General features: G+C 35.8%; 1 long non-coding RNA gene across 3 annotated transcripts in view; it reads left to right on the top strand.

Annotated features, from left to right (window-relative positions):
- Nucleotides 1-16879, top strand: part of LOC104911382 (uncharacterized) — a 45915-nt gene that overhangs the window by 21219 nt on the left and 7817 nt on the right. For all 3 annotated transcript variants that reach the window (XR_014884158.1, XR_014884159.1, XR_014884160.1), the window contains one exon: nt 4798-4902. This is a non-coding gene — a long non-coding RNA (uncharacterized LOC104911382). The remainder of the gene's footprint in view (nt 1-4797; nt 4903-16879) is intronic.

Below are 16879 nucleotides of genomic sequence, written 5' to 3'. Positions count from 1 at the left end.
TTAAGAAAGATTTTTGTCTCTTTTCTGTGGGGAAGTAAAATGGCTGGATAGGTATGAAGAGCTGACATCCAAACAGTGGATGATAGTACACTGAGGTGGTTTGTGGTGCTTTTCAGCAGTGATTACAGCTATGTGAGAGACATGGCCATGCACAGCTGTCACACCATGAAATGAAGAGCGTCTTGATCCACTCATCCATGTTGATGGGCTAACAGTGGTGACTATGTTGGAAAACAGTGTTTTTTAGCAGAGAATTTTCTCTGTTATTATGCTCTTCATACCTGTTATAGTTTCCACGGAAATAAATAGGAGGCAGTACTTTTGGAGCAACCTACATGTATTACTCTCCATATACTGAAGCATGCTGGTTAAATTTCAGATTCTAACATACACATAATGTTAATACAAACATCCTTAAACAGTAGCGCCCTGAACTTTATATGTGTATTTGACTCAAGTTAGCTTCTTAATTGACATCGGTAAAAATTGGAAAATATAACGTATATGGTACATTTTCCATGGATATTCCATGAGAAAAATTCTGAGAAATGTTTTGGCAGAGGAGAAGAATAGCATGCAAATTGCCAGTGCTCCTTATCTTTGTCTTCCTTTTCTTCCTTTACCAATAGAAGATGCAAAATGGTTGCTGAGTACCATCTTGTGAGTAAACCATAATTATTCTTCCTAAAAAAATTAATGTACCTATAATAAAAGATGTCTGACAGATGCCTGTGTTTGGAAACAGACATGTTTTTTTCTCCCTGCTTAGCTTTCTACATTAGGTTTCATACTTCAGGGTAATTTTGTCATTTTCTTTTGTACATTGGAACTCCATTACTGACTAGGACAAGGCATTTTCTTTGCCTGAAATTCTTTAGCTTTCTTCTTTTAATGCTTTCTCTCTCTATTGTGGTTTTCCTTTTTAAAAAATAGCAGCGATGTGGTAAAACTTCCATTCTGTTGTGTTTCTAATTAAAACATTTCAAACAAAAAAGGCCAGAAAAAGAATTAATTAAGGATAAAAAAGTTACAGAAGCTTTACTGAGAATAAGAACTACAGTTTTTGTTGTGTTTTGGCCCTTTTGTGCTGATTTGCCAGAGAAAAATAAACTAATTTTTTCAAATGAGGTAATTAAATACTGCCACTATTGCTATGCAAATATAAAAAATTGTGCTAGAAGATCACATTCTAGTAGGATCTGAAGCAGGATGTTTCCTGCCCAGCCCTTTTTTTTTAATTATTTTTCTTTGATGTGGGCGTGAACTCTTTTTTTTTTTTTTTTGAAACTGCATACCTTACTGTGTCAAGTCTATCCACTGAAAGTGAAAGCCACACCCAAAAGAAAGTGATTTCCTGCTGATCAGGAAAAGTAATCTGTAAAGACTTCTTGAGGCTATAAGGTTAAATATTTAACCATACTTAGAATTTCAAATAGCATCCTGTAGATGAAATGATAGCAACATACCTCTCAAAAATTTTACTTTCACTTGTTTTGAGAAGGTGGATATTGTGGGAATTATGAAACCTTGACTTTACTATCTACTTTAAATCTTTATCCTGATACAAATTTAGCTTATAATTGTTTGTAAATGATATTATATTAGGCCCAGTATCATTATTGTTCTGATCCAGCATGCTATATTTTAGCGTAAAAGAAAGAGGAAATTTAATAGTGATAAAGTATAATTTGTACTAGCATACAAACTTGGGAAAAAGAAAATGTATATCAGAGTTTGAGGCTGGATTTGGTGATTTTAGGAATTTGTTTATAGTTTTTTGTAAAGTGTGATTTAAAGAAAGCATTCTTCAGTATTTATTAACTAAAGTAAATTGAATTGTGGTCTTAAATCCAGAAAATGTCAATAAAATAAAAGCTGCCTCCTTTTCATGTGTTCTCACAACTATATCTCCCTCAATTAAAATAATTGTACAAACTATTGGAATAGTTTAATATTCTAAGCTGAACGTGAGAATGATTCCTCCTTATCACTTTTGGTATCATTTCCTTCCATATCTTTTAATTCACATTACTTTCTATTCCTGAAGGTTATGCATCTGCATTAGAATTCCCACTCATTTCTGCAAAATATTTCTTGCAAAGATCCTGCTCTATGTCACAGACAGTCCTGAGTTAATGTTTGAAAGCACTTTGTGGTTTGTATAATCTGTTTAACAATATTGTAATGTGAAACATTCAGTCATGATTATTTTGGCATCAAGCTGAGACATTTTCAAAAGACTTCCTGCAAGTGCTGATCACCCAATCTCTGGTAAGAATCTGTTGAGGTATGGGCAAGCTGAGTCCAGAGTTGGACTGAAAACTGAATGACTGGGCCTTGAGAATGGTGATCAGCATCACGACAACTAGAAGCCAACAAGTGTTGGTGTACCCAAAGGATCAGTTATGGATCTACTACAGTTTAACATCTTCACTAATCTTCTGAATGATGGGGCAGAGTGTACCCTCAGCAAGTTTACAAATGACACAAAACTGGGAGAAGAGGTGATATGTCAAAGGTTCTGCCAACCAGAAGGACCAGGGCAGGCTGGAGAAATGAGTTGACAAGAACATCATAAGGTTCAACATGGAGAAATGCAAAGTCCTTCACCTGGATAAGACCAACTCCAGGTACCAAGAACATGATAAGGGTCACCCAGCCACACAGCAACCTGGCAGAAAAGGATCTGGGAATCTTGGTGGACATCAAGTTGAACATGAGACAGCAATGTGCCCTTACCACTAAGGGGGCTCATAGTATTCTGGGCTGGGCAAGGCAAAATATTGCTAGCAGATCAAGGAAGGTAATCTTTCCTCTACTTAGCACTGCTGAGTCCACACCTGGAGTAGTGTGTCCAGTTCTGGACATATTGGTGAGCCCAGTGAAAGACCACAGAATTGCCCATGTCTTCTATCAGGAGAGACTGAGAGAGCTGGGTCTATTCAGTCTAGAGAAGAGTAGGTTCAGGGGAGATCTTATCAATATCTGTAAATATCGTAAGGGAGTGTGCAAAGAGGATGAAACCAGGCTCTCTTCAGTGATGCTCAGTGCCAGAACAAGAAGCAAAGAGCACAAATTAAAATGCAAGAGGTTCTGTCAGGAAGCATTCTGTGGTTGTCCAGAAATGCTGTGGAGTCTCCTCCTTGAGATATTAAAAAACTAAGACACTGTCCTGGGCAATCTGTTCTAGGTGTCTGCTTGATCGAGGTGTCGTATAGGAAGACCTCCAGAGGTCCCTTCCAAACTCAACTTTTCTACAATTCCTTATTTGAATGCAAATTATTCAGAAAGTTATTGGGAAAGAACAATTACTTTTCTTCATGTAGGAGAACTAATATCAGTGCTTTCCTCTGCTTAGCAAAATGTAATCCAGACAGTGGAATTCTAATTTGTCATAAAATATTTTAGGTTTATGGCACTTGTGCAGGTATGCTTAAATTAGGGAGTGATGCACGCAGGGCAAATATATTAATATGGGATTTAAAACAGATTTTTCAAAATGTGGTAAGTGAACCAAGTTATTGTGGGAAGTGTTAATATGGGGTTTTGCAATACCTGCACTCATTGATTTTATAATAAGACTGAAAACATTAATGAGATTTTCATAGGTGTTAATGCTTTTAATCACTTGCAGATGGCAAAATTATAAAGGATAATTTTTAAATTGCCACATATATTAAACACTCTGCAAATTCTGTTTCCATGCAGCCATTGAAACTTAATAATATGAAGCCTTCACTTCAGAATAAAAAACATCATAAAACAAATGAACTGTCAACAGATTTAATTTTTTAGCACAAAGTTGCTCAAGTAGTTAAAATAATACTTTTATTATTTTATTTATAGGGTATTTTTAAATCTCTATTATTTTCTGCTATATTAATAGTTTACTACAAATCCAATTTTCCCCAAACTCCAGAATCTTTAAAATCATCATGACATAGCAGATTTACTTGTCTCTCTCTTAGCATGAGATTTAATGAGTCATTCTTGTTTATTTTGATTCCTGTAATACTCACAATTCAGGAAGATATTTTAAATGGTAAAAGGATAATTGCTTGATATTCTAATGTAGTGTGTATAGGTGTATGAATATATAAATATATACATTTATATGTATAAACATTAGTTGCACTGAAAAGCCAGTAAGTGAGTTTAAATATATGATGCTTTTAAAAATATCATAATTCTAAGTAGAAAACCTGATGTTTGTGTAATGGCTTTACTATGGGCTTTGGAAGCCACAGCCTCCACTTATATTGATAATTGAATACAATCTCTCTAAATATATAACTAAAATACTTTACATTGCACAGCTCCTAATTTTTTATCTTTTAGGCTATTCCAGCTATCTAAACAAGCTCTTTTCACTGCGCAAAATCATAATGTTCTGCTCCTAACTTTAATTTTTCTTACTCAGAGTAGCACTGGGTGGTTTCACTTTGCACACTTTAATGAGCAAGGAGATACTCTCCACCCTTCCTGTAAGTAAGTTAGAGACCTCACTTTATAATAACTGGCAATGGCTTTTTAGTGTCTAGCTCAGTTTTTGTTTTGTTTCTTAGTTTCATTTCAGGAAATAGACAATTATTTTACATTTCTTTGCTGCCAATTTCAGACTAGATTTTTTCTTTTTTTTTTAATGATTTGTTTAATTCCATTTGTGTTTCCTAGCAACAAATGGAACTTCTCTAACTATGACCTTACAGTGAGAACTGGGGATTTTCACAGCTAACCCACACTTCATGCCTCTACATTGAAATGGAATCTGACACTTTCTTTTCCTTCCATTCTCAGTACCCCAGGCCATTTCCTTCCTATGCTGAGTTCAAAAGGATGGACTGAGCTTTGTGTTCTGGCAGGAAGCATTTTTACCCTCAAGCCAGCTGCCTGATTTTGTCTGTGAGTACATCTTTAGAATAATCCAGCAGAAGTTACAGATTTAGAAGAGTTGCAATGTATGACACTACAAATTAATCTCAGAATTTCTACTAAATTCATCTAAATTCTGGCTTCAAAGCTGCCTTTCAAAAGGCTGCTTTTCACGATGTGTTTGTCGCTGGTTGATCTTGGGGTATACAATTGAAAGTTACAATTGATGGCTATCGTTCATATTATCTAACTGACTTGAAAGCATAAGTTATTTAGGTTTTACTTTACTTTTTTTCTTTTGTTAGGATAACAAATCCAGTTTTCACAGTTGCTAGTTACATATTTTGTGCTTCAGTCTCCTAATCTTATTTATGGCTGTTTTGCTGAATTTGCATTGAATTTGTATGACAATGTCTTTTTTTTTGTACTGGAAAGTTCAAAAAAATGGACTCAGTATTCTAGATGAGTTGTCACAAGTGCTGTATAAAAGAGAATAACAATTTCCCTGGACCTGTTTGCTGACCACAGATAATAAAGAGAGGCAAGTAAGTCTTCTTCATTGCAGAGACTCAATGTTGACTCATTTTCATGTTAACCAGGACCACAGGCCTTTTTGCAAAGCTGCCATTTAGCTGGTAACACCAGCCTGTGCAGCTGGGTGGTGTTATTCCATCCAAACTACAGAAGTTTCTATTTGCTTTTTTGAAGCTTGCGAGATCTGTCCATATTTCTAGTCTGTTGAAAATCTAACAACTGGTGAATCCATCTTCCAGTGTACTCGCCCTAGCCCACAATTTAATATTCTATACATACCTGTTGAGGCTATATTACTTTTAATAGTTCAGGCCATTAGAAAAGTCATTTAGCAGACTGACCTCAGCATTGACTCCTGAGGAATGCTCTTTGGAACTCACTTTCAGCCTTCATGCTGTTGACTGCAACACTTTGAGCCACACTAGCCCATTTCCTATGGGCTAATGGCAAAAATCACAATGACCATGTGCTAGTTCCAGAACTCATTGTTATAGCCATGTTATAGCCAACATATCCAGACCGTATTTCTCCAGTGTGACTATTAGGATATGCTGGGAGAAAGAAAAGATAAAAAAAAAAAAAAAAGAAACCATTTTAAATGTGTCAGGATTGCTATGTTAAGAGCATCTTGGTCATGAATTTGGATGTGTGATTTTCTGACTTAAGAGCTTAGCCTGTTAAGCTGAAGATGATGTATTGCTTTCAACTTCGTAACTCTTTAGTAAGTAATTTCTAGATGTAATTTGCCAAGACAGGAGCCCCAAATAATTTGGTGCCTGGCTACAATAACCAGTATTGTAAAAATCTCATGGTTATCATTGGCCACTATATCTTTTCCTGTACAGTTTCTTGTTAGAATGGATTGAATGAATTACAAACGTAGTTTTTAGTCAAAGGCTTTGACCTCTGCAAGCTCAACAGTGTAATCAGAGCTGGACAGGAGGTCAAATGTATTAGTTAGAATGTAACTGGACGAATTCTGGAACTAGCAGATGGTCATTGTGATTTTTGCCATTTCAGTGTTCTAGATAAATGAAAATACAGCTACAAAGACTCAACAAAACATTCCCGATGATTCATCTTTAGACTTGTCTCATCTTGCATCTCCCAATTTACTGATTTATCCTTTTGTATAGCAACAGTTTTCCCTTCTTTGAATACGATTAAAAGTGGAATATGCATTCCAGGTGAACAAATAGTAGTTTCAGTCAGGAAATCATTTTCGTTTATACTTGTATCTAAGAAAATAGGACTTGAAACTTACCATATAGGAGTATTCTTACTATATTTAAATAATTAAAAATATAACAGTATCCTATGTTTTTTTGGTAGAAGTCTTCAGATTAACTGGGACTTCAAGAATTACAAGCAAAAGATTTAGTATTTATACGGCCTATTTCATATTTCAAGTTAACAACATTTCCACAGAACTTGTACTCATGTATATCTCTGGCTGTGTTCAGACACCTCAGAGTAATTACTTGTTATTACCTCTTACTGCATGCCTCAGCCATGTTGGAACAAGAAATTAATCTGTACTGGGGTTAAGCAACACCTTTTCCCTTTCTGGTTTTAAATTCTTCCTTCTATTAGAAGAAGTTGCATTCACAGAAGCCAAAACTTAAAGGCCATCTTTGGATACAGCATACTTGAAAACTTGATTTGGCTTACCCCACAGTAATTAAAAGCCCCATGAGAATAATGGTTTATAGAGGCAGAACATGTCTCCTGCTGTTACATGCTATTTTAAACCCTAGAAGAATAAGATTATTTTTTTTTTTTTTCTCTGTTTAGGAAGACATGTCAATGCTTCCTAGACAGCTGTAAAATCTCATCTCTAACCACTGTCTACAAGAATTATCAGATATGTTTCTCCCTGAAGTAGTACTTTAGACTTACATTTCCCTGTCTGTCCAAGTGGATCTAATAAGGAATAAATATTTTTTAATGAGTTGGAGTGGAGTGTGATATGAAACAATTTTCTAGAATGCTGTAAAACTTGTATTAGTATGTATGTGGGAAAAGAAATAATTCTTAGTAAGTCTCATTAGGTACACTGATAATAGTTCAGATAAGAACTGAGTAGCAAACATCCAGAACTGTTTCTATGCTATGTTCCTTGTGACATCTTGACATTCTTGTGACATCCAGAAATGCTCCTGGAAATAAGATTTGTTATTCTTTAAACTAGTCTTCTATCATCCTAGATACATATTTAGTGACATAAGACTTCTCTCAGCTCCTTTTTTTTCCACAAGCAGTCAAACTTAATGTAAATATTTTCTCTAGCTGCTAGAAACTGATAAGGAAGAATGTAAAAGAATATATTTTCTTGACAAATGAGAATAAGGTAAAATGCTTTCAGAAACAACAGGCTATTCTTGAATTTTATTTACTCATGAACTTTACAACCAATGGCAGAATACAGCTATTCCCTGCATGCACTATAATTTCTAGAAAAAAACATATCTTAATAACAAGTTAATGTGAAGTTAACAACACCTAAAGAAGTCATCAAAGTGCTACTGAATTATGGTGTTATTTCCAGTTCTTAAGTGAGGACCAGCAAGCTTTCTGCTCACCTCTTCTTTTGACTTTTTTCCTCTTTCGTAAGCTGTTCAAGGTGAAATGAATAAAATATTTAGCATCATACAGGAAATGAGAGCTTAGAAGATATTTCATCATGTTTGTTGCAATATGGAGAAAACCACAAATTGTTTCTGAAAGAGAACAGGTTGTCCCTGAAATGACAGGATAAAATGAAGGAAATGAAACTTAAACTGCTGTAAACAGATGGAATGAGCCATATGTTGAAAGGGAAAATCTCAGTCTAGTCTGTTGAAACATGCAGGTGAACTCTGGCATTCTTTTTACAGTGCTAATTCACTGAGAGTACATGACCTACACCAGATCAATAGTTTCTTGTGGAGAAGCACTTCAGGAAATGTTTGGAAGAGCACAGATATACACAGAACAGTTTAAAGAATCCCACTTGCTACTTTGCTTCAAAAATATATTTTTCCATTTTTACATTGATGTACTCTTGCAGGTACTCGTCAGTGTTTGTAATGAAACCTTGCTACAGAGAGTCGCTCACTTCCACACTATGTTTGGGTTTCTCTTTATAAAGACATTTTATAAAGCATGCTATAGCAGTTGGCAGATCTCAGCTTTTCTGGATTTGTTATTAGTGTGCTCCTGTTGCAGAAACTACAAGATTACTCCTTCAGTGCTCTTAAGTTAGTAGTGTGGTTAATTCAATAATCTAAATTTCTTCTGAAATAAATAAACCTATTTAGTAGACTATTTTTGTTTGTCCTTTGTATGTTGTCTTCTTGCCTCCAATCACAACAATTCCCAGAAGACTTTATTTGGTAGCATTATGGACAGTAGAATCAAAGAACGGTTTGGGTTGAAAGGGTCCTTAAGAACAATCTAGTTCCAAACCCCTGCTGTAGGTAGGCATCTAGGTCAGCTTGCCCAGAGCCCCATTGTGCCTGGCCTTGAGCACTTCCAGAGATAGGACATCCACAACTTCCCTGAGCAACGTGTTCCAGTGCCTTACACAGCCTGAGTAAAGAATTTCCTCCTAAAATACAATTTAAACCTCACCTTTTTCAGTCTAAAGCCATTTCCTATGATTATCTGCCCATGTAAAAAATCAGACTTCCTCCTGCTTTTAAGCTCTCATTCGGTACTGGAATGCCTCAATTATGTCTTCTTAGCACCATCTCTTCTGCAGGGTAAACAAGCCCAGATCCCTCAACATTTCTTCACGGGAGAGATGCTCATTTGTTCACAGTCACGTCCATCCTCTGGATGGATTCCAACAGCTCTATGTGCTGGGGGCCCCAGACCTGGATGCAGTACCATGGATGGGGTCTTACAAAAGCAGAGCAGAGGGGAAATATGGCCTTCCTTAGCCTACTGGGCACCTCTCTTCTGATGCAGTCCAGAATCCAGTTGGCCTTCTGGCCTTCAAGTAATCACTGCTGGCTCATGTTCAGTTTTTCATCCTCTCGTACTCCCATATTCTTTTCCTCAGGGCCGCTCTCAGTCCATGCCTTGCAAGTATTCAAGTTTGGGACTGTATTGACCCACGTGGAGGACCTTGCACTGTATCTCTTTATCTGCATGTAGCTCTATTCCTGGAAAATCTATTTAATAATTCTGTTTAAGTTGTTTTGCTACAAACCGATGTCTTTACTTACGTTACCTTTGTTTGTTTTATTTTATTTATATATGTACATACATAGATTTTTTAAGATTGTACAGTTCTACTACACTTCTGTGTTCCAGTTAAGACTTCTTTTTAACCATTTCTTAATGTCCTAATTTTCTTTCATCTCATTGTCAGGACTGTTTGGTCTGGCATCATAAAGGTTAGTTCAGTATAACAATATTGAAATTCCTTTTGGAGTTTAGATTTTGGGCTGTTCGATAGGAGACAGGAGAAATGAGCCTGACTTCCTGTGTAGGCTTTTATAGCACTTGAAGGCTGAATACTCAGTCTCTGACTGGAGTATCTTAAGTGCTCAGTTAACACCAATTCTTTTCACATGGTGACATTGCAACTTGTATAAATGTTCCTAAAGTAGTAATCAAGATATCTCTATTGTAACTCTAATGCAAATGAATTTTGATGATCCATTTGCCTCAAAAAAGGCTGCATTAGTTTATTCTCTTCCATTTCAGTGCACATTACAACAATGCAAGAATGACTACTATCAAACTACGAAAAATGCTAATTATTTTGATGTTTCAGAAATAGTTTGAACTAAGAAGAATGAACTTTCATATGCATTTTATTTCAGAACTGAAATAATATAACATTCCAGCAGAGGGAACTCTCATTCTTTATAATGCACAACTAAGGCTTGCTTTACTATCTTGTTTGTGGATTAATATTTTATTCTCACAGAAATGCCTAGCTTTCTAGTCTGTGTAAAAAACAAAGTCTAAAATGGTGGATTTTGAGATAGCATGTGACATTAAAAAACAAACAACAAACAACAACAAACAGATAAAAGGATTTTGTACTAGGGATACACAATCTATAGCATTAAATATTCCCAAAAAATCTGTCAGTTCTACAAATAAAATATTAAACATACATCTTTACCTACGCATGAGTAGAAGAACTAATCTAAATTTTTTATATGTTTTCTTGTTTGAAATCTAGAGCCTACATTTTAAATGGTAACTCTAAAGAAAGGAAGACCTTAAGAATTTATATTCTTTGTAGCTTTTCTTCTATCTATGAGAGATTCAACATTTGGTTTCAGTACTGCAGATGAGTCAAGTTGTCTAGGTAACAACCCATTCTCATTGCTTTACTGAGCATATATTAAGTATTTTCTCATACTGATTCAATATGTTCTAATCAAATCAAAGTAATCCTAATGATATTGCCATAAATCTGAAATACGTTATATCTTTCTATTAATTTATGCATAATTTGGGAAGCTGACTACAAGCTTGTTTGTATAGTGTGTATTTCAGTTGTACTGATTCTTATGTTCACTGCAGGCAAAGATTGAAGCAAGGCTTACAGAATGTTCAGATGATTCACAGCAGCTTTTTATTCTATTTTACCTGTACAGTTAACACTTAAATATAACGAATCCGTCTCTGTAAAGTCTTCCATTTGTGCAGTTATTGGCTCAGTCCTTGGGTCCTTCCAGATTCTGAAGTTATAACTTCCTACACAGTCCAGCCTGAAGGTTACTAACAGCATGCGTACACATGCACACATGCACACCCAGAAAGTAGAGAGCATCCTTGCACAGAAAATATGTAGAAATAGAACTTAATACAGAGTTCAGGTGCAGGGCTTGCCTGCAACTTACACCTTTGACTATCCCTCCTCTTCACAACAGCTCCTGCCCCACACACCTTGCTCTCTGCCACTGCCTTTGGCTTTTTCCCTAGATATCTTGTAATAGGTTTTGCAATTCTGTGCAAAAAACTTCAGAACATCCCATAGTAAAACTTATGCAGTCCCATAGTCCTCCACAACTACCCTATAACAAATTCTGTCTTTCTTATGAGACCCCTAGTAGTGTTTGTTTGACTGATAACTTGTTTTGTTCCTTGCCTTTTTCTCTGACACTGGATACAGATGAACTAAATATATTTCTGAATTCCGCTATCCTTACATTTCAGCAGTGTCTGCAGTGCAGCAGAAACTTCCTGATTAAATTCTTTGTGTCATCTTTACAAAGAGAATATTCACAGACTCAAAAAAAAAAAAAAAAAAAAAAAAAAAAAAAAATCATAAGAATTCTACATTCATTGGATACTACTCAATGAAACAGAGAAATTACATACAGGAGTAACTTCTTAATTTAGGCATTTACAGAAGCATTTAGCTGCTGTTTTTCATTCAGTGAGTTGGATTCCATACCTGTCACTGAGGTTTTCCATATTCTTTAGCACAATATAAAAAACTTCTAGCCTCAGTCCAAGATACAACAAAGGAGAAAAGTACTAGCAAATAAGTCTTACTGCATCATGTGTAGAATTATCTCAGAAAATAGAGCTAAAAGAGGATTGAAGAGGCCATCTGTTCCATCCCACTACCCCAAGTCAACCTTGACTCCATTTGAACTATTCATTTGTTAACTCTAGTTAAATTTTAATAAAAAGGGTCCAATTATGAAGCTTTTCTACAACTGCCATATCTAATCTATTCCAATCTTAACTGCTTTCATTAGACAATGTCTCTTAAACTCTTAAGTAAATATCCCTTAATGCATATTAAATAAGTTATAACAACCCACAACCCACCAGCCTCTTTTTCTAGTGCTGCATTATTGCTTCTGTTTAGATTGTTGATACCAAAGTACCCACACTTATGCTGTCAAAGGGAGGCTTAGCTCTTGTAATCTTTGACAAAAGGTGTAAGTAGCAGAGAGTGGTATTGGAATTAATAATAAAAAAAAAAGTATTGGAGAGAGTGGATTCCACTCTGTTGATACAATTATTCTTTATTTCTAAGCCTGGCTTCTAAAGAATTTATGTAATCATTTCATTTGTCTGTCACACTGTTAAATTAGAAAAGTTGTGACATGCAATAAAAAAACACGCTGTATGTGTAAAGCCAAGAATTCATTATTGGCATAAGTGAAATTTCATAAGAAAAATCAAAAGTAAAAAAAAATCAAGCTAAGAAATGCAGAAAAATGAAAGAAAAAGATTTTACTCCATGTAGTAAAATAAAAGTGAAAATAAAGGTTTCAGTAGTAATTATATGCTTGAGATCCTTATACACACCTGTCCATTGCCCATCTTGGTCTTGGTCTTTTCTCAGAAGGAAGTCAGGCAGAAGGGGTTGCAGAAAATTTCTGTGTCTCACAGTTCTGTTGCTATCTGGAGTGATCCTGGTGGTGTTTTTTTCTTCCTTTTTCCCAGAGTATTATGAGGTCCATGGTTTCTTCTTCACTATGGGTTCACTTGAGGTCATTCAGTTTTTTTGACAGTTTTGCACCATTTTCTTTGTCAACCGTTCAGCAACATAGTTAATATTGCAACCAAATTTTGCATGTAAGGTGTGTAAGGAGTCCGTAACTCCATTTCTTTAACTCAGCATTGGTGAATTGTTTATCTTTCTGGGGCTTCAGTGCTATCCTGCAGCCTCTTTCTTGCTACCCTCATGCCTGTACTCCTCTACATATTCTCATATGTGGTCAGTGCTATCATACCTCTCCTGTGCTTCTCTACCACTGCATCATTATGCTGAACTCATAACCACTTCACTCTTCACAGAGGAATTACTCACTGCTAGTGTCTATATAAAAAAATATAGTTATACTATAGAACAAAAAGCAAAATTGACACAAATTGGATGTAACAGGATGGTCAAATAGAAGAATCGCTATTAAATCCAAATAATCTGAAAGAGGCAAGGTCCTGAGACCCTGGAAAAGCCAGTTCAAGGCCTGTGCCCAGTAACGAGCATGGGCAACGATATACTTATGGGGATACTGGGCTATGAGAACCTGCCAGGACTTTATTAGCTCTTGAATTTCAACTTAAAGGTGAGGAACTCAGAAGCATGGCAAGAGAAGAGTGCCAATAATATACAGTGGGAATAAGATTATGTAGTAGTGGTACAAAATCACGTGTCCTCCTTAGACTGCCAGCTGATCATTCAGCCCATGTTTGCTTGCCAGACGTGTGCACAGCTCTGAACCAGCCTCTGGGTATGTAGAAACCAGAGAGTTATAGAATAAGTCAGTGCTTTGTGGGATGGCTTGGGAAAACCAGAGTTAGATTGCTTGAGCTAATGCAGTGAGAAGGAGACACAAGAATTCAGACACTGAACAACAGGGAACTAAGCCATAATGGCTTTCTTTGCAAACATACATATTGTGCCACTGAGCAGCAGCAATCTGAATCACATTCACATACACGTTTGAAAGAAAAATATTAAATACACAAGCATCCATGGAATTAAACAACACATGCTCTTTAAAGTTTCTGGGGAGAAGCAGGCTCAGTTAACTTGTTGCTTGAGGGAACCCAATATTACCTTTAAAGAGAAGGTTTTTTTGTTTTCTTTCCTTTTGTTGAACTTCCAGAATTCTTTGTTTGACTGTGAAATAATTCCATCAGTCATCTCAAATAGCTTTAAGAAACTGATTGCCACAGTATTTGATTGCTTCATCATCAGCAACACACTTATTTTTACATAATTCCTGTGACATAGATAAATGTTCTGACGTTAAGTCTGGGAATCTTAATCAAAGCTTCTCAAAGACAGTGTGGGTGCATAACCAGATGCCATTCTAGAGGAAACAGATGTATAGATACTTTGGACTTGAGCAAGGTTCCATGAGAACTGAATCCAGTTTTTACATCCCAAGATAAGCAGCCAGCCATTTATTTCCAGACAGGCAGATCTCTCGCCTTATGTTCTTTTCATATTCAAGGGACCTGTGTTTTTTGGCTTTGTCATGCACTTGATTGCACAGGCACTGCTATGGGAAATTTCACAGCTTTAAACAAACAATAATATGAATTATGGCTGCGTACTCTGTCCTTTGATGACTGACTTCATGAGTCTTAGCATAGCACACCTTCCTACTACAAGAATATTCGATTTTTCTCATGTGCTTTTCAAGATGCTATTTTTTAATTTACTTTTTTAATTGGAAGCTCTTACATCTTTTAGCTCTCTCCTTCCTGCCCTGACTGTTTGAAATCTGTTGGAAATGATTATCAGTGGACTGCTCGATGGACAGAGGAATGGGCACATATTACAACCATATAAACCTTATCTTCCGAGATGAGGAAGAAACAAACCTGCAGAAATCTCTCACAATCTTCTGTAGATAGACAATGTTTATAAAGGTAATTGAGATTAGTCCCTGTAAAATTCTGTTCTGAATATTCTTAGGGCCTCCAGTGGTATTCCTAAAACTCAATTGAATCAGTAAGAAATAAAATCTTTCCTAAAGTTGTAAACTCTCTTTACTCCTTATTGCCTTTATTTCCTGAAGCATCATAGCCCTGAGCAAATACAACTTATTTGAACTTGAACAGAGGCTGGAAGGTTTTTTTTCCTCTTATATTCATTTATTATTGCTTTTCTGTTGCAATGTTGTGTATGTTTTATGAAGGTCTGAAACTTCACTATTTCAGCAAGCACAAGAAAATACTGTCTTCATAAAATTCCCACACTAATATACAAAGAACCAGGAAAAGCTGGTAACACAGCAATGTGTTATTTAATGGCAAGTCAAATTTTCAAGTGTATTCTCTCTCACTCTCAAACGTACAGACACTCACACATCACAAACTTGATACTCGTAGACCAAGTTCTTATATCAAGGGACACCATGATCTTAAGAACCTGAGTTGTCCTGTGAGCCAAAATAAGCATTAACATAAGGCAGGTCCTTATATATATGGCTATTGAGAAGCTTATAGTATTCAAGTCCGCAAGTATAATTTGTGAAAAGAAAATGATAATCTTACACAGCTAAATATCTGTTGAGAAAAAAAAAATAATTTCCACATAGTGGAAGTTTTTTATTTTTTCTGAAGGGAAAATATAAATGTATTATTTTGCTTTGATTCAGATTATTTTTCATTTTGTTGACCTGAGCTGATGCATGTAATTATGATTTAATTCAAGAAAACAATAAAAACTGTTGCTCTGTCAACACACTACATTTGAACTGCTTTAAGTCGTGCTTCTGAAGAGGCCTTGATGATCAATTTGCCTGGTGAAAAGTATCTGAAATAATATCTGAAATAATGCACACAAATATCACTGAGTTGCGTGAGTTAGCATTTATTTGTTTGTTTATTTATTTACTTACTTACTGATTTCCTCAAACTGAATAATAGAAATTTCCCTGCTGAGATGTTCAATCAAAAGAAATGGGAATCAGTCCACTGGTTTGTTGAGCATGGGTGGCAGTCATCTGACCAGTTAACTACCTTACACAAAGTTGTTTGTGATGATAATTGCATTTGTAACTGCACACTAGGTGGTCTCCATATACTTAGTCTAAAAGAATTAAGGAAGAAGAAATAATCTGTCTGGTTGATTGATTAAAAAAAAAAAAAAAGTAGAATGTTTAAAATGGAAAGGAAGTGAATAGTGGTTAAACTTTGGTACAGTAATGGAGATATGGAAGAAAAAGCACTACAATACAATTCGATGAGGGAAGAATTTAACTGTAAATAAAATGGTCTGTGAAACTGATCCTCCATTATCTTCACCTGGAGCCTCTGTTTGAGGTACTGGGTGTAACCACGGAAGAAAATTAACATACACTCAGGCACACGGGTTTAAAAGATCCAACGCGAGGTATTTGAACACTAGGGGGTAGCACTTAACCGGGCTACAGCTACCAGCTTTGTAAGGAAAACTGGAACAGCTGCTGTAGTGACAGACTCTCCTGCATTTAATGGCAATGTTAAAATTTTGCAGGGAGAAAACACAGTTGTTGGAATAAGAGAAAAAGAATGTAGGTTACAAGTCTTACTCTTTCTATAATAGCTATAAATGTACTCTAAAACTTCAGTTACTGATATGGATCATGGACAGCAGAGCAAATTATATATTAAACTAATCGCGAGTAATGTTCGTATATCACAGTTTCATCTTTTCTGTTTTTCTTCAGTCGATGTTTCCTAATTTAAACCTGTTCTTCCTTTACTTCAAGTAAAAGGGAAAGATCTTAAGGGTCTGAGTCATTACCTTCTGTAGTTTTTACGTATTTTTGGCTTGACATGGTAAAAGAAAGTCCTGTCTCTGAAGAAGCTTTTTTTACCTTATGCCAGAGTTAATGACTATAACATATTGGATCTCATGCACAATTCATGAAAGCTGATTTAACGTTAATGCAGGTGCATAGAATGGTTCAAGTTGTTCACCTGCTCTCCTTGATGGAGGCAAAATGCTGTCGTGATTTCTAACAAGGAGAAATGAGGAATGAATCAAGGAGATAAAATATAT

This window comes from Meleagris gallopavo, chromosome 6 (genome assembly GCF_905368555.1).
Source record: "Meleagris gallopavo chromosome 6, MGAL_WU_HG_1.1, whole genome shotgun sequence".
NCBI lineage: Eukaryota > Metazoa > Chordata > Aves > Galliformes > Phasianidae > Meleagris > Meleagris gallopavo.
Note: the sequence above shows the minus strand (reverse complement) of the source record. Positions and strands in the feature narration are given on the sequence as shown.